The sequence below is a fragment of the Hemicordylus capensis genome, chromosome 5, assembly GCF_027244095.1.
Source record: "Hemicordylus capensis ecotype Gifberg chromosome 5, rHemCap1.1.pri, whole genome shotgun sequence".
Classification (NCBI taxonomy): domain Eukaryota; kingdom Metazoa; phylum Chordata; class Lepidosauria; order Squamata; family Cordylidae; genus Hemicordylus; species Hemicordylus capensis.
In genome coordinates this window covers 200,587,624-200,606,113 of record NC_069661.1, presented here as the reverse complement: position 1 = coordinate 200,606,113, position 18,490 = coordinate 200,587,624, and the positions used below count along the sequence as shown (strand labels likewise).

Here is an 18,490-nt window from a genome sequence, read left to right as displayed (position 1 = left end):
TGGGGATTAAAAGTTGCCCTATTCTAACTCTAACATGGATCCCCAGCTTTTATTATTATTTATTTATTTACACAGTCAGATGGGTGTTATTGACTGGTTTGTTTTATCCAGACATCGAGTCCTTCCCTATTATTATTATTATTATTATTATTATTATTATTATTATTATTATTATTTTAAAAAGCTAAACTCTAGCCCTTGTAGAAGTGGAATAATGGAGCAAAATGTGTGGTCACTATTTTTCAAGGGCTAGAACTTACCTTTTTTTAAAAAGAAAGAAAACTGGGAACCTGGGGAGAATAATAGGAGGAATCTGAATCTCGAAGCAATTTGAATCAAATCTGGCATGATTTGATCTAGAAATATAGCCAATGGACTACAGGAGCTATTTGTTCTGTCTCCAAATCGTGTGAATCAGCTAGATTCGGGTATAAATCAATTTGTACCCGAATTGATTCGCACATCCCTATTGGTTTGTAGCACACTGTCAACACATGTGTTCTAAAGAGGTGATGCCTATTTGAGTAGCCATCTTTAGGCAAGATGGCAGGTGGAGAAAACACACTCATCAGAGTTTCCCAGAACCTCCTCCTACATGCTGTGAACTTGATTTGTATAGTAGGCTAATAAAGTGAAATTACACATTAAACAGATGAACAACATTAATAATTCTACAGTAAAATGAATGATGCTAATAATACAATAAAATGAGTCATCCCTTTACTAGTTCCATAAAACTAGCACTAAAATTATTAATAATAACAAAACTGCTACACTATGCAACTCCAAACGATGGATTCTATTATTGACTTTCTAATGTATTCATCAAAACTTCTTCAACATCCTTTCCAGGAAAGGTCCTAGGACCACTTCAAGGTCTTTTCAAAGTAAGGATAGCTCTCTATTTCCTCTTTCCATTCTCAGAACTATTATATCTTCTTTTTAGAGAAGGCCTCTCATATTTCCAGGCTCTCCAGTTTCTGGCTCAACCTGCTTTTTGGTTTCCTAAGCCAATAATTCATGGAGGACAAGTGCATCAATGGCTACTAGTTTTGATGGCTATATACTCCCTCCATGTTCAGGGGCAGTATGCTTTTGAGTATAGGAGAACTTTGCCATTCTTGGATCCAGCAACTGCGGCTTTGCATATCCACAGTTGGGTAATTGATACCCATGGCTTACACAAAAGAAATTGACAAAAAATGGGTTAATTCTGCATATCCATGGATTCAGGGTTGCTGGAAATGACATTTACATCTGCCATTTTGTGGGTCTTTAAAAAAAAACAACCCACAATTTTTCACAGAAAATTCCTGGATTTGGGACTTGGTGGGGGGCATTGCTGGACACCTGGAGACCTGCAGAGCATGGTAGGGCACTCCCCTCCCCAGTTTTGAGGGCCCGTTGTCACTGTTTTTTGCCCTTTGTGGAGCCTCCAGGTACCTAACCTCCTGAGTCCTATTGCCTTAATTATTTAATCCATGGTTTCAATATCTGCGGTAGTAGTGGAGAATGAAACCCCTGTGGATGCCGGGGTTCTCCTGCACCAGATGTAGTGGGAGAAGAGACATCTATGCTTGGTTTTCTTCCTTGTGGATTTCCCAGATGTCTTTGGCTAGCAATTCTATGAAACAGGATACTGGAATAGATTCAACTTTGGTCTGATCCAGGAGCAGCAACAACAAATATTTATATACTGTGAAAGTGTTGTTGCAACACAACATAGCAGAAACAACAACTTTATTTGGATTTGCTTTCCTTGGCAGGGACTGTCATCACTTCTTTAATGATTTAACTGTGTTGAAGTCAGTGGATTTCTTCTTGCTCAAAGTTGTTTTTCTGTTACAGATATGCATACGTTGTGGTAGAGAACAACAAGATTTCTCTTAGGGCTTCATGTTCAGATCTCTGTCTTGGAATTAGGAATTCACAAAACTGTTAATTAGCATTAAGAAGGAAGTGACTGTGCACGCAATGGGTGCTTCAGAAAGTTTATTTTTGTCATCTAGAGTACAACATGCTCAAATATGCAAATCCCCAGGATTTAGCTCAGTCTGCCCTTCTCTTAACAGCTGTGATCTAAAAATTCTCTTTAATATATAACAATAAACCTTCCGACATGAGCTAATCTGGGCAATCAGTGGATTCATCCTCCGTGCCATCCTTTGTCATTTATGCAACTAGGAAATCAATTTAATCTCCCTGGATAAATGTGTGTTTATCTGTAAACTTAGGTACTTAATTAATTCTACCCAATGGGGGAATGGCTCCACATCCCTGCCATGCTTCCATTTTCTAAAGAAACAGATTTAATTATTGCCATCTTCTCACAGTGAATTGGGAAATAATTATTAAGGTGGAAAGGGGTGTGTGTGTAGGCGTAGAAAGTTTATGCTAGAATATAAAAGTGGGGGGAGCAAAGATGATAAGCCTTGGTTAATCAGTTTTAATAAGTCAAAGGTGTTATATCTGCGTCTGTATGCCATGCCATCTAAAAAAGTGTTTCCTAACACAGGACTGTACAGGCTATGACCCCCCCACACACACACACCCCACCAAATACAGTCCAACAGTCATGAAGGCTAAATTTCCTACTTTTGCATTCTTTTGTGCTAACTCCTAATTGGAAACACCCCAGTCCTAAATATTTTCTGCAACTGGCTTCAATTTTTATGATCCTGTGCACTGAATAAATGCCTTTCATATCACAGCATGTATTTTAGTCAGACTACATGTGTCAACAATAGCTGCATTTTCGTTTCAGTATTTTGTTACATTGTCAAGAGTGATTGTAAATTACTCTCTTGCCATTAGATTCTGCAATGTTAAGAGACAGATGCCACAACCTTGGTTTTTTCATTTGCATATGTTTATCTATTGGGGAATTTATGTGTTGGCTTTTCATAACTCACTAGACTTGGGATCCATTCATTTGATATGTGTATCTGGGTATGAGAGGAAGACTATGAGAAAGAAAGAAAGAAAGAAAGAAAGAAAGAAAGAAAGAAAGAAAGAAAGAAAGAAAGAATTTTTTGATATTGCAAATACTTGCTAAACTATATGCATCTATGAATGCATTCCTCTATAGCTTTTATGATGAACTAAGTGTTTGTTACATTGGAGATGCAGGAAATGTGGTTATTTTAAAGATCGTATTAGTTTAAACTAAGCTTGTTGCCATCTGTTCTGATTTCTAAATGCAAAATAACAGATTGCCCTATTACAACCATAAAATGAAAGATATAAATGATTTAAATACAGCTGTATGTTAGGGTTCAATGCTGTGTGCACTACTGTTGAATGTGTTTTATAGTGAACTGTGTTTTCAAACTTTCTTCATTCAAGAGACTCTTTCTAGGTCTACTTATTTGCCGAGGAACTCCTGTGCATTTGCCAAAGTACCATAGCTTATTGAAAAACATTGGGAGGCAAGTTTAAGCATTTTGGCTAGGCCTTTTTTTAACCTCAGTCTTGCAGTCAAAAAAGTGCAATCAACTCACCCCATGTTAGAATAGAATACACCTGAAATGAGAATGAGAATACACCTGAAACTGTACTGAAAGTCTCCCTTTTAACTATACATTTCAGGAAAGGAGTAGTAATGCTGGGGCAAAGCCTCCTAGCCTCTTATCCCTGGACGCCCTGTTCGGGCTGCTACTTTGCTTCAGAATGCACACCTGGAAGAGCGCAGGTTAAAGGCACCTTGTTCCCCTTCTCCTTGTTGGTCCTGGTAGCCAGAGTTGCAGGGCTGGCCCTCTGCCTTCCCTTGAAGTGCACCAGTCCTCCTCTGCTGCAAGCCCTCATCATTGGCTGAGCAGCCTGTTGTATACCGTCTAGCAGTCCTTTATGTTTTGTTTATCAGAAGTTTGTCCCAGTGGGGATCCTGTAAAGAGTGTGAGGAGAAAGAAAAGGGAGGAGGAAATAGGTTTGTTCCTGGAATAAAGTATTAGTTAAACATAAGATTACATTGTATTTAGTAGGGAAGTTGCTATAAAACACAGCCCTTAATTGACAGGGGTGACTCTTCCTTATTAGACTTTGAGCCTCTTCTCATGGGAACATAGAAAGCTGCCATATACTGAGTCAGACCGTTGGTCTATCTAACTCAGTACTGTCTTCACAGACTGGCAGCGGCTTCTCCAAGGTTGCAGGCAGGAATCTCTCTCAGCCCTATCTTGGAGATGCTTCCAGGGAGGGAACTTGAAACCTTCTGCTCTTCCCAGAGTGGTTCCATCCCCTGAGGGGAATATCTTACAGTGCTCACACTTCTAGTCTCCCATTCACATGCAACCAGGGTGGACCCTGCTTAGCTAAGGGGACAAGTCATGCTTGCTACCACAAGACCAGCTCTCCTCTCACAACCTTCTCCTTCTCACGACCAGTGAGAAGGGTTCCAGAGCGGGCAGAGGGGAAGGCAGGAGACTTACCTTCCCCACAGACGACCAGTCCTCCTGTACGGGGTACACTCCCATAAGAACAGCCCTGTTCTCATAAGAACAGTCCTCAGGCCCAAGGCCCATTTAGTCCAGCATCCTGTTTCACACAGTGGTCCACCAGATGCTTCTGGAAGCCTACAGGCAGGAGTTGAGGGCATGCCCTCTCTCCTGCTGTTACTCCCCTGCATCCTGCCTTTGAGGCTAGAGGTGACCTATAGGCCTCCGACTAGTAGCCGTTGATAGACCTCTCCTCCATGAAGTTATCCAAACCCCTCTTAAAGCCATCCAGGTTGTTGGCTGTCACCACATCTTGTGGCAGAGAATAACTCAAGTTGATTATGTGTTGTGTGAAAATGTGCCCACATGCCCAGATGATTACCCATGTGCCCAGGCAGCGGAGAAGGTTGGGGGCTGAGATATGTCACCCCAGCCCCTAGAAATGCCATAATGCACCATGCAAGTGTGTGGTGCATCATGGGGATCCCCCTCCCCAGGCCCCCCGCAGTCTGGCAGCTGCGGCTGACAGACAAGTGGGAAAATGGGCTTAGGAGAGCGCTTGTTCTCCTCATCCTGTTTTGAGGGGAAGCTACTTAGGCGGGTTTGCCACCATGGTACTGCCGGGATTGGGTTCAATCCCAGCAGCTCACACGTGCATGCAAAGCTGGGTTTGGTTTCCTTAGCCTGGTTTTGCACATGTGTGTGAATAGCCTCTTTCCATATCAGGACAAGATGGCTCTCTTTCAGAAAGGACGTGAATGCCTTGATAGCTGAATTCTCCTTCTCTTAATTTTTCAGGTTTTGTTTCTGCTTTCTTTGCTCTCTGGTGTTTTTATTTTGTTGTTGTTGTTTTGAGGGGGGTGATTTGTATTGTTTAAAGTACATTAAGCCACCTTGGAGATTGCAATTGGAAGTTCAGATTCTAGATTGTGACTTTTGGTCTTCACTAGCTTGCTTAACTTTTTTTTTTTAAGACTGCATAGTTATTGGCATAAGGAAAAGAACACCTATGAATTCTTTGTACTTTTAACAAGGTTTCAGTGGCAGCAATATGTTTTTGATTTTACCAGAGACATCATAATTCCTTTGGGGTTGGAGAAACTGAGCAATTTTTGACAGCTTCATCACTAGCTATAGCCTTTGGAGCCTGAAAACTCTGTCCAGAAGTCTCAGTTATAGAATAAATTAACATACCATTTTCTTTGCCTTTGAAGCCTAGGCAAAAGTCTTGCTGCTAACTATGATTGAAAGGAACTTAAGTGTTCAAAATATAGAGACAGCTATTTCTCCCGAGCATGACCTGAAATTGTGTGGACAGCAATTAGCCAGGAATAATTTTATCCTCTTGTCAAAGGTAATTTTTTTTAAAGCTCAAGTTTAAGGGAAGTAGTATATAAATGAAACCAAACTTTTTCTTAAAGCACACAAATGGCACAGTTCCTGGCAAGGACATTTTGTCCACTGTGACAACATAAAATCCTTATGCGATGGAATAATAACTGGTAATAATACATCAATAGCATTAAAAAGATGAAATAAAAGGATGGAAGCAATAACTGATGTCCTTGAATATTTAAAGCAAAGCACCAGCAGAGTGCAAATTTTGGAAGCTCTATCTCATGAGAAGGAAGATTGCTGAAGTCGGTCCTTTTGCAGAGCAGCAGTTTTGCAGAACTCTTCCTTTTTTATTTTTTATTTTTTACGAAGTTCAGCTTCCCAACACACACACACACGGGCGTATAAAATATAAACGTATATCGTGGCAATAATGACAAGAGAGTTGATCTGATAAGTGAGTTGGTCTTCCTGTTCCTACAAACACATTTCCACATTTGAACAAAACTGGGCTGCCAGGTGTTTTATACAGTTTTGGCTTTGTAGAAGAGCTTTTATTGTGGTGGCACTAACCTTGTGGGATGTCATCTCCATAAAGGCCCAGTTGGCTCTATGAAAACTTTTGAAGCAGGTGCCCTCTTAAAACCTGGCTTTTCTGTTATGCCTTTGGTGGAGGTTGGGGCTTTGAGATTGTGGGTTGGGCTTTTACCTGTCTTTTATGATATATTGATACTTTAATGCACTTTTATGATTTGCAGTGTTTCTTATTGGGAACCATCTTGGGTCACCTTTGGGGAGAAAGGAGGGACAAACAATTTGGGGAGAAAGGTGGGATAAACCTAGAAGCACCTCCTCCTCTTGACATTTTAGTTAAGAAGGCAGGGGGTGGGAGCCCAGATTACTTGCTAAGTAGCCCATCTGGATTGACCCTAAAACGACATGAAAAATGAATATATAATATTTGTGATAGCTAGCGTAGGATTTTATTCTTTCCTAGAGGCAGGAGAGTCATACTAATGATAACAGTCTTAAGATGCATTCACATGTATTGAAACCAGAAGTTGCCAAAACCACGGTTAATTTTCCAAACTGTAAATTGCATCACAGACATTCATCCAACTGCACCCTGACATCCTCCATTTTCAGGGCAGAGGAGCACCTCCCTATTCTGAGGCTACATCCCAGCAAGCACCATAGTGCTTGTGTCACCATATTTGAACATCTGCAGGGCGGCAGCCATTGGCTACAATCTTCAAAGGGGTGTGCCAAGTGCAATTGTGCCTTTTCAGAATGGTCCACTTGCCCCCGGCAAGCAAAGTGCATTTAAATCCCTTTAAATCCCATGCAAGTCCTTCATCTGACAGTGATTGCATCACCACCCTCGTAAGAGCCCCACAACAAAACAGTCTTGCACAAGCACAATTTCTGGTGGGGCACCATTTTTCTGTTACACAGGAAAGGGAAGGGAACATAATCACTTCCTAAGAGGGTAGGCAAAGGATCCTAAGGTCTGCCTGCTGTGTCCAAGAATGCTCTTGTTATGGCTCATCCCGGCAAAGCAGTCCATGTAGACCAAACCTCACTCCTGTCCCCGTAGTGGCCTGTTGTGAGGGGACTAGTGCTCTCATGAGAGAAACAATCTACTGGGGAGGACCTTAGTCTACCAAACCAGTTTTCCTTCAGACTGTGTACTCATGAGTTGAGCTATCAAAAAAAGGGAGCCCCACTTGCCTGGGGCGCCCATTCTCTCTGGTTAATGGCCCAGTGACCTCCTCCTTTCCAGAGAAGCCTTTCATGCACCCAAAGGAGGTTTTAACACTCCATGTGTCTGGGTATAGCTAGGTGGGCAGACTGGGGAAACCCCAGGACTGAAGACAGCTCTTTACTGTCATTTAAACTTTCCGGGTTCGGACCACTGTTGGATGTACACTGTTGATATGTACATGTGCTGCCATGGGGGATCATGGGAGAGGGGAGCCCCAGTTTTCTGTATCCCCAGGCGAGTATGATTACTGTTCCAGGCAAAAATAACTATGGGCATGTTCTATGGGCTAGCAGAGGGCACATTTTGACAGCTTCTTTGGGGCAGTTACCATGTCTGGGAGAGGTGTTGCCAAGCTACCCATCCCCACAACTTGTTTGGACAGAGCCACCAGGTTGGGTAGCATCTGCCGTCAGGCTTGCAAGTGTATTTGCCACCGGCTCGTCTGGTGGCCACTCAGGGACGGGCCTTCTCTGCTGCTGCCCTAAGGCATTGGAATGTGCTCCTAATGAAATAACAGCCTCCCCATCTCTGACAGCTTTTAAAAAGTCTTTAAAGACACATCTGCTCACCCAGGCTTTTAATTAATATTGAGGCGATTCTCATGATCAGGCGAAATCGGGCTAAGGGAGCCTAGCCCGATTTCGCCCATGCGTGAGAACCACCGGGCTCTCAGCTGAGCCCAATCTCACCAAATAGGGTAACCGGCTAAAGTTACCCTCCCCTAGGCCCAGGTTAGCAGAGCGAGTGCTCTGCTAACCCGGGCTTTCGGATCGTGTGTTGCTGCAGCGCAGCTCTGCACCATGACAACAAGAGTAAACCCCCAGACCGGGAGGCTAAAAGTAGCCTCCTGGCTCAGGGGCCTCACTTGCATGCCCTGCATGCTCCGTGCGCTCGTGCAGGGCATGCTGGAACTTCCGGGGCCATGTAGCCCCTGATCCCCGCAGCCCCCGCTGGCTCTGTGACGGAGCTGACAGTCGTGTGGGCGGCCAATCCGGCTGCCCAGGGTTCTGCGGGCACTCATCTGCGGGGAGAGCAGGCTAGGTCATTGTTTTAATGGTTTTAATGCTGTTTTAAAATATTGTTTTGAAAATTTAAAATTGTTGTACTGTTTTACACTTTTTGTTTTTGTTTTAACTAAAGTTTTACTTTCTTTTTTTATTTTGCTGTAAACCGCTCAGAGACGTAAATTTTTGGGCAGTGTGAAAATATGTTAAATAAATAAATAAATAAATTTACATAGCCTGACACTCTCATGAAAGAGCAGTCTGTGAGAAAAGGAATGTCGGTACACATTAATAATGATTGTGCCAGACATCCCTGCTGCCATACACGGTTCTTCTCATGAATTCTGAGGGGGTATCCCCATGGCCTTACACTCTTATGATTGAGCGGTCCACTCAGGAACAGCACCTGTTGTCATAACATATGTTGAATCACTCCTTTTACTGGAGGCAATGCTGTTCCTGCTGCCCAGACTTTCTCATGAGTAAGCTAGGGACCACATACATAACCCCAAGGCGTCCCCTTGCCCATTATAATTGTGCAAACATTTTTCAAATTGTTCATATTGTGTGAACATACATCTTCATGGCTTCATTTATGGAGAGCAAAGCTCATAGTGCCCATCTTGCCATCCCATCCCCTTTCTCTCTTGACTGCCAGGAGGGGGGAACAAGGGACAGAGTGGGGAGAGGTCATGCCCCATGTGACTTTCCCATTTGACAGGCTTGGAGGCTTGGATGGGATGTGGTGAAATCCCTGTTGCTGGTCAACTGTTTTATTGCATCAGAGATGCGGCAGTGCAAGTGCTCAGAGAGGCAGCCAACAAGAAGCGCTGCAGGAATGGAGCAGGCACAATCCCAGGTAGGTCTGGTCTGCCATCTCTATGGTTATGGTTCCAGAAACTGCAGGAAACCACAGTTATTGTGGTGTCTGCATTCTGATTTAATGTTGCTGTCAAAAAATGTCAAGTTGAAGTGGCAAAACTCATTATACAAGCTGAAAGTTCGAGTTGGAATTTGATGTGGCAAATTGCAGGCCACTTTTGTCATAAACCACAGTTGCACACATTTGGACATTGACAGATCCAAGCCTCTGCCCCATTTAACTGTGGTTTTGAATTATGTGAGAATGAGGCTTTAGTATATGGAATTAATGTGATAAAGTTTGAGGCCTTGACTTCACATTATCTAAGCATTTTAAGCAGAAAAAATTGTGGAGAAACCTTCCAAGACATCCTGGCATTCTCCTTGCTCCCCATACGTGTCTACTCGTGTATTACTTTGTATGTTTGAGGGATTGGTTCTTCAGGAATTATATCAGAGCAGGCATAATTCATAGTTTTGTTGTTAGTACAGGACATGGACATCCTGGAGAGAATCGACACTAACTTGGTGGTACTTAATCAACCAATCAATCAACAGGACATGAGTCTTTCTGCTTTGTAGATCTGAATTCATGTACAGCTGAATACACTGCTGTACACAAATACTTGCAGTACCTAGGTAATATGTAATGAATTAAAATTCTGTAATATCATTTATCTTATTTCAAGAACAGCTGCCTCATGTGCAGCTTCATGTGTGGCATTTGGATCCTGAAAATGTTAACAATAAATGCAGGTGAAGTTCAAAGTCTTTTAAGTGAGTGACAGAGTGTTGGAAAAACAGCACTCATTTTCTGGTGACCTCACATGACTTTCCAGCAATTGAGTAGATTTCTTTCTTGTTAATCACATCTATCTGCCAAGGAGCTGCCCTTATGTCATTGCTATCTTTCTCCGGGGCCACTGTTACGAACGCAATGCATTCTTACTTAAAGCTTGGTTGCAGTCAAATATTTTTTCATTAGTGGAAATTTAACAGAGTGGACATCTGGGAATACACAGATCTTTGCATGGGGAGGGAACCTAAATAACTGTTTGACTCTTACCTATATCTATATATTTATAGATATGACCTGTATGGAATATCACAGGTCACTTAAAATGTTGCTAGATGCAGATATGACCTTCTCTGTCTGCAGGTCACATCTTAGTGCTCTGAAAGATGATTGAGTTATGCAAATGATGCTCACCCACCTGGAGCTTCAGTCTTGTAGTTTGAATTGCACACCTCTGAATGTGTAACAGGGGACAGAGATGTTTAATTCCAGGACAAGTACATACCATCCGAAAAAGGTACCTAGGCTTTTACACAGGAGGAGTGGAATTTGTTTGTGGTGAGTTCCTAGAAGTATGGATTCCTTACTGTGTTGGAACTTGGGTTGTGACCCTGATCTATCCACATTTAGTTCTGCTAAGTACACAAGGGACTGGGTCTCACGATCAGTGAGACCTGGTTTTTCCTGGTGAGCGGGAAGAGCGGGCTAAGCCCGCTCTCTCCGCTCATGAGCGAGCAGGGAGCTGGCCGGATCGGCCACCCACACGATGGCTGGCTCTTTGACAGAGCCGGTGGGGGTTGGGGTGAGCGGGGGCCATGTGGCCCCCGGAAGCCCCAGTATGCCCTGCGCAAGTGCGCAGGGCATACTGGGGAGACCCCCGAGCCAGGAGGCGGCTTTTCACCTCCTGGCTGGGGGTCTACTCATGAGTAGGCACGGCGCAAAGGTGCGGCGCGGCTACTCATGATTGCAAAAAGCAGGTTTGCAGGAGCGCTCACTCCGCAAACCTGCTTTTTAGCAGGGGTTCTTGAGCGGGTTACCCGCTCAAGTATCAGCGGGCTCGGCTGCGAGCCCAGTGGTTCTTACGGTTACCAAAAATCAGGCTAGCCTCTGCTAGCCAGATTTTTGCTGATCGTGAGAAGCGCCCCACAATGAACTACAAAATAAATGATTATCTGGCTATCTTATATATCAACAGAGGTGCCTCAAAATAGGGATGTGCACAAATTGATTTTTTTCAATTTGATTTGTACCTGAATTAAATCACCCCCCATTTGTTTTGGGTCTGAATCTGCCCCCCATCACCCCAGATATGATTTGGATCTGAATCAGTCCGAATCAAAATTGATTTGAGGCAAAATGGGTTCCTGGGGCAAAAGAGTGGGGTGAGTGGTAGCGCCCAATGGGTGGAAGTTACCACCCAAATTTCAAAGAATTTGGCCAGAGGGCTGATTTTAACAGATTTTTGATGACTCTGCATGTTTTAACTTTTCCCCATAGGGAATAATGGGGATATCAGCAGCCCCATAATTCTGCATGGGGGGCACCAGGATGGCCAAGAGTGGGTTGTGGTGGGTGGTAGTGCCCAATGGGTGGAAGGAAGCTGCGATTCAAATTTCAAAGAAATTGAGCAAAGGGGTGATTTTTAACAAATTTCTGAGGTTTGCCTGTCTTTACGCCCTCCCTCATAGGGAGTAATGGGGATTTCAGCAGCCCCATAACTCCATGTGGGGGACACCAGGGTGGCCCAGAGTGGTCTGTGGTGTCGTGCACATAGGGTGCCAACCATTCCCAAAACCACAAGCCCATGGGGGACAGGGTTTTGTTGTTATTTTCAATTTTTGAGGTGTTCTGAGAGTGGATTCTTTGTTGCAGAATGATAGTGGATTCTCTGGTCATTCATCATTTTGCATCAAAGATGATGAATGAACATATTTGTGCAAATTGATTTTGCACCAAAGAATCCACTCTCAGAACACCTCAAAAATTGAAAACAACAAAACCCAGTACCACATGGGCTTGTGGTTTGGGGGGTGGTTGCCACCCCATGTGCACTATACTGCAACCCACTTTGGGCCAACCTGGAATCATGGGGCTGTTGAAATGCCCATCAATCCCTATGGGGGAAAGCTGAAAGACATTAAATTTAACAGAAATTTGTTAAATATCACCCCTTTGGCCAATTTCTTTGAAATTTGGGGGGCAGCTTCCACCCATTGGGCACTACCAGGCAACCCACTGTGGTCACAAAATGAAGGTCTGAATTTCTGAATTTTTTCAGGTCTGAATCTGGGCAATTTGTTTTGTACCCGAATCTGGGCAATTGAGCAGAGGGGCAATTTGTTCTGTCTACAAATCGCCTGAATCAGCTAGATCTGGGTATAAATCATTTTGTACCCAAATCAATTTGCATATCCCTACCTAAAAATCCTGGGCATCTGATGTCCAAGAGCAGAAGAAGAAATGGAAGAAAAGAAAGTGGTGGTGAGACACTGTAGCCTACATCTTCTCTCTTTCACTTCCTCTTCTACTTGGTCTGCCTTCTTTTTAAATCCAGTGAGTATGGTGGGGAAGGAAGTGGAGGAGGGGGAGCTAACCATGATGAAAGATTAGCAGTGGTGATAGACACACAGCAGGTGGCGGCCACTTCCTGAAAATCTTCCACAAGTACACCTCATAGACAGGTCAGCCTTTTCCATGACCATGATCTAAAGAGGGACAGGCCAGAGAATGATGTGTGCAGACAGAGGTTAATTTGAGAAAGAAAGAAAACCCAATAATTTGAAATATTTTAAATATTTCTGAAACAGTGCAAAAAAAGAGGGGGAAATGATTCTAAGTATTTTGCTATGTTGTCTTGAAACATAAAAATGTGAAAACCATTTGATAATCTATGTATGACATGTTTAAATAGGTAATTTTTTTAGCATATGCTGAGAAAAATATATGCAAAATAACTTGAAGAAGCTTTTTGATCTCAATGTGCCATACTGTGTGAAAGTCTATTTTATGCTGCTATTACCATTGCTTTTTCATTAAACTTCACCATTTCTGGGTATAATGCCTTAAAAAATAGATGTGCAGTTGACAATGCATCCTTTGAGTTAGTCTGTTGGGCACAGAGATGATGATCAGAATCTCAAGCGTGTGTGCATGCGTGAACACAAACTCTTCCCCCTCCCAGGTTTTAGTCATCTTCTCTGTCACATGCTAACTGAAGCTGAAAAGAAAAAGGTGTAACAGGGGACAGGTCATTTGTATTTCTAAACTGTGCTTCTCTATTATTTATGTTTGCTTGACAGGCTTGTCATTTTCAGTTAGTGTGCCTGGATGCCATATACTTTGAGCATCGTCCTTTGGATTGAAAAGACCATCACCTTTTTGCTGGGTTAGTCCTTTTAGAAATATAACTCTTACAGAAGTTGCTCTAGCTCTTTCAGAGAAATCAGTTGAGATCCCTAACTGGAATTCTCACTGATGTTCAGTCTCACAGGGCCGGTTCAGATGAGAACTTACACACGGTAAATTTGGGGTCATGCTGAGAAGGAAGCCATGCTGACATCACTGGATGATGTGCTGGCATGTTCTTGGCATTTCCTTTTAATTACGTGAGGGATCTTCATCTGAAATGCACCTCTCCACATGCTCCAAAACCCCTTTGGACTCTACAAATGCTCCAAAACCCATTTTGAACAGGCGTTTTGGAGTGTGTATAGAGGGGTGATTCAGATGAACACCTGTTACATGCAATTAAAAGATTTGCCGAAACCATGTCAGTGAGTGCACCGAGTCAGTGAATGCACCGAGTCTGCCTGCCCTCATCTCACATTACCCAGTGAGATGAGGGCAGGCAGACTCGGTGCATTCCCAACATTACCACATGTAGGGGTAAGTGTTCACCTGAACAAACACAGTAATTCTGTGTACAAAGTTAGCTGAATGCCAAACTACATGATACCCATCATTACTAAGTCATATAAATGTCTTAAAGGTAAAGTTGTGTTGTTGAGTCGGTGTCGACTCCTGGTGACCACAGAGCCACGAGGTTTTCTTTGGTATAATACAGGAAGGGTTTACCATTGCCTCCTCCCAAACAGCATGAGATGATGCCTTTCAGCATCTTCCTATATCGCTGCTGCCCAATATAGGTGTTTCCCATAGTCTGGGAAACATACCAGTGGGGCTTCAAACCAGCAACATCTTGCTCCCTAGGCAAGTTACTTCCCCACTGCGCCATTAGGTGGCTTCTATAGATGGCTTAGGTCCAGGTTATTTGAGAGAATGCCTGCTTATGCATGAGATGCATCAAACTGTTAAGTTCATCTAGGGAGGCCCAGAGGTGTATCTAGGGAAAATAGTGCCTAGGGAAAGCACTGAAATTGCTCTCCCTGTCCAAACATCATCTGACACCCATCTTTCAGATAACTTTACCATAATATCAGCTGAAAAATACAAGTCAAGCTTGTTAATCTTTTAATCTTTCAAAAATTATTTAGCAGTGGATGTAGCTAGACCAAAAAATGCTGGAAAACTACAAATGTCAGTATGCTGGGGCTCATGAAATACCCAAATACTATGTGGAGGTGTACTTGGAAAACTAAACAGAAGTGCCTGTCTAATTCTCTACTATGGATTGTAGCATCACTATTACATAAGTTTTAAAAATGAATGGAGAATTTGACTTTTCCCAGATATTCTGAAAATAATTAAAGGATATGCAGAGTAAACTGTGTCACTTCTTGGAATATATTCTAGTATATCAGAAAGACAGTTAAAATGAGAGAAAGAGAGCAAGAAACTCCCAGTGGGCCTTAATACTAAGGATTTCACACTGATTCAAAGACAAAGTCACCATTAATAGCCATATTATTAAGACATCACATTTAACTCACTTATCACAAGAAGCAAAGTAAGAGCAAATGAATACAATCCTAGCTCATAAGGTTCAGCTCGGTATTCACAAGCCCTGATTCTCTGTACATATTGCCAATCAGAATATGTGTAGTGACTTAAATTATATAATTTTTTAAAAAAATTCTTTACCTGTAGCCCCTTCGGGGGGGCTTCCTAAAGGCTGTGGGGAGGTCTGCAAAGGTTCCCCCTCCCCCCACTGGCCTCTAGGGCCTCGCAGGGACCATTTGAGCATGTACGGTGGCCATTTAAAAAAATAATTTTTTTAAAGGCCACTGAAAACAAAATTGCTGCTGTGCATTTGAGCATGCACAGTGGCCATTTTGTTTTCGGTGGCCATTTTTTTCCAAAAAAATATTTTTTAAAAATGGTACCCCCCTTCAAGAGGCGCCTGGGGCACATGCCCTGCCTGCCCTACCCTAGATATGCTCCTGGGGAGGCCTGCTTACAGTTGCCAGCCGTTCATCTGGCCGTGACTTGGGGTTGGGCCTTCTCTCTAGCCACCCACTCCTGAGCTTTGGAATGTGCTCCGTACCAAGACAAGAGTTTTGGCATCTGTGGTGACCTTTAGAAAGGCTTTAAATGACACACCTATTTAACCAGACTTTTGGCTGACGTTTTAAAACTATAAACTGTTTTAAATATTTTTAGATCTGTTATTGTTTTAACTGTTTAATTGTTTTTAATTATCTGTGTTTTCCCTTTCTGTAAGCCACCATGAGATTTCATAATTTAAACAAACAAACAAACAAACAAACAAATACCCGATGAGCTTTAAGCAGGAAATGGTCCAGAAGTGTTCTTTTTAAGCTAGAAAACTGAAATGGGATGTACAGTGGGCAATGAAGTGAGGAAGGATTAAGACACTCCCCTCTGCTGTTTTCATGCACAAAATTGCCCCCGCACACAGCTATTTGCCAAGGCCCTGCAGATGGATAGTCCTGACAATTATGTCGGACATGATGCACCGTATACTGTATCTGGCACTACTGGAAAGAATTCCATGATGATAGTTGGGAGCGATGACAGGCAGAATTCCAACTAAATCCCCTCCTGTCATTATGGAATTCAGTCGGAGTTCTGACATGCCTATTGGAACTCCTCCCACTCCCCTGTCCCTGCCCCACTGCCTCCCCATGTCGTCTCCCTGTTCCCCTCCCTTACCTACATAGGAACAGCCCTGATGGATCAGGCTCAAGGCCTATCTATGCCTGAGTCCTGCAGCATGGCATCCCCTTCTGAAGACTGGAGCTTGAGTTTCAAAATGCTAATTTTCCCCCTTTAAGCTCTTCAGGACCTTTATATGGTCCATTGTGGGAGTGTAGTTTTTGTATTGGATGCAGCTGTGGCATACGTGCAGCAGGTGGATTTGCAGCATAAAGTGTGGCACTGTCCTTGGCAAAACTGCCCTTGGCTTTCCTTGAAATTACTACAGATGGCCACTGAGCAGGATGTCTTCCAAATCTGATAGCAACTAGACAGAAGGAAAGATAGCACTTTCTCAGAAAATCTTCTCTAGTCCATCACTTATGATTCTACAGTCTTTGAACTGGAAATGCAAAGCAAGAAACATTGGGAAACACAACATATATATATAAAACCTAGAGATTTGTCTCTTTTTCAGGTATTAATTTGGGGAGAAGTTAAGATATACAGTAACAGCATGTATAGCACTAATGACGTGTTTGAAGGGACTCAATGCTGTTGTGTTGTTCAACATGCAATTGCCATTGTGGTTAATGTCACTTTAAGAAAACCAGTTAATGTCATTTTGTGTAGGACCTGGAGATCAGCCAAAGAATCCTCAGTTCTGGCTCATTTAACTGAATTCCGAAGCCCTCAGTTTCACTCTGGTATGAAAATAATTTTCTTCTGTTACAGTTATAGCAGTGAATTTTGTCATGGAAATTCTTTAATATAATTATGATGTGAAACAGAGGAGAGGAAAGTGAAGGGGGAAGGAGATTATTGTAACCCTTTGAATTGTGAATTTTCATTTTTATTTCCCATTGCAGTATGGGTGACTGTGTTATTGAGACAGGAGACTATATATTAGAAATGATTCACTTCTTTGTATATCTTAGGTTATGAGGAAAGGTAATCTGGCTGGTCTCTGTTGATTGTGCGTCTTTGCCCTATGGGAGCAGTTTTCTGCTTCATATCCTTTGATAAAAAATAAAGGTAAACCATTTTTATCTTTTTTTAACCTCCATATCTAATGAATGAAGACACAAGGTGCACTAACTGGGTTGAATTATAGACTGCAACTTACATTTGCAGACATTATCTGAACTGCAGCATTCTTGAGTAGTTAGAGCCTACTTCCTATCATACTTCAGTGTTGCTATACTTGCTACCAAAGTGAAGCCAGAGTGGGTTACCCAAACAAGGAGGGCAGCAGAAAATGGTATCTCCTATTATTCATCAGATCAGTGGTGTCACTGCCTGAAAGATGTACTGAGGTTGTCCCATCAATGTCATAAACCCCTGAGCCAATGAGCCTCAGAGTCAATTAGGGCAAAAGCACCAAGGTCCCTTTTCAACTAGTAAGCCATCAGAGCATGGTTTAACATAAGAACATAAGAACAGCCCTGCTGGATGAGGCCCAAGGCCCATCTAATCCAGTATCCTGTTTCACACAGTGGCCCACCAGATGCCGCTGGAAACCTACAGGCAGGAGTTGAGGGCATGCCCTCTCTCCTGCTGTTACTCCCCTTGCAACTGGTATTCAGAGCCATCTTGCATTTGAGGCTGAAGGTGGCCTATAGCTCTCCAGCTAATAGCCGTTGATAGAACTCTCCTCCATGAAGTTATCTAAACCCCTCTTAAAGCCATCCAGGTTGTTGGCTGTCACCACATCTTGTGGTGACAGTTTGAATCATCTTCCCTTCACCTGTGCCAATAACTGCCTCTTAGGAAGTTACACCTTAAATGGATGTAAGCATGCCTCTCCTTACTTTTTCTGGGCTGGTTCACCTTCCTGAATTCCCCAATTAGGTATTAAGTAAGGACTGGAGGATAAAACGAGTCCCCCTTGCAGACCCAAGGCATGCTGGGAATGCCGTTCTGAGTTATTTCTTGTGTGTGGACAAAGTTATTCAACTTGGAAGTTCATGAGTGGAGCAATGTAAAGCTCCATAGGTAGACATCAAAATATTAACACGTAACAGGTTACAGGAGTAGGTTACACATGTATGGATGGTCATAGGCTTTTAACCAGTGGATGACCACCTCAGTAAAACATATGGAGATATGCACAATGAAGAGATGCAGAATGGGATACTGGTGGCAGCCAGTGAGCTCCCAAGGGACAGAATCATTTTGCTGCCTTCCAGGTTTGTTTAACCCACCCCACCCTATTTTACCAGCCTTCAGGACTGTTCCCATA

The 18,490-nt window shown here is 42.9% G+C and overlaps 1 protein-coding gene across 5 annotated transcripts in view; it reads left to right on the top strand.

Moving 5' to 3' along the window:
• The window catches only part of MGAT4C (MGAT4 family member C), a 586,007-nt gene that overhangs the window by 177,232 nt on the left and 390,285 nt on the right, over window positions 1-18,490 (top strand). Inside the window, exon 1 of one of the 5 annotated variants that reach the window (XM_053254488.1) lies at window positions 17,208-17,283. The exons of the other annotated variants lie outside the window; for them this stretch is intronic. The gene's annotated coding sequence lies outside the window, so the exon portion shown is untranslated. Of the gene's footprint in view, window positions 1-17,207; window positions 17,284-18,490 lie in introns of those variants that run through there. 5 annotated transcript variants of the gene reach the window in all.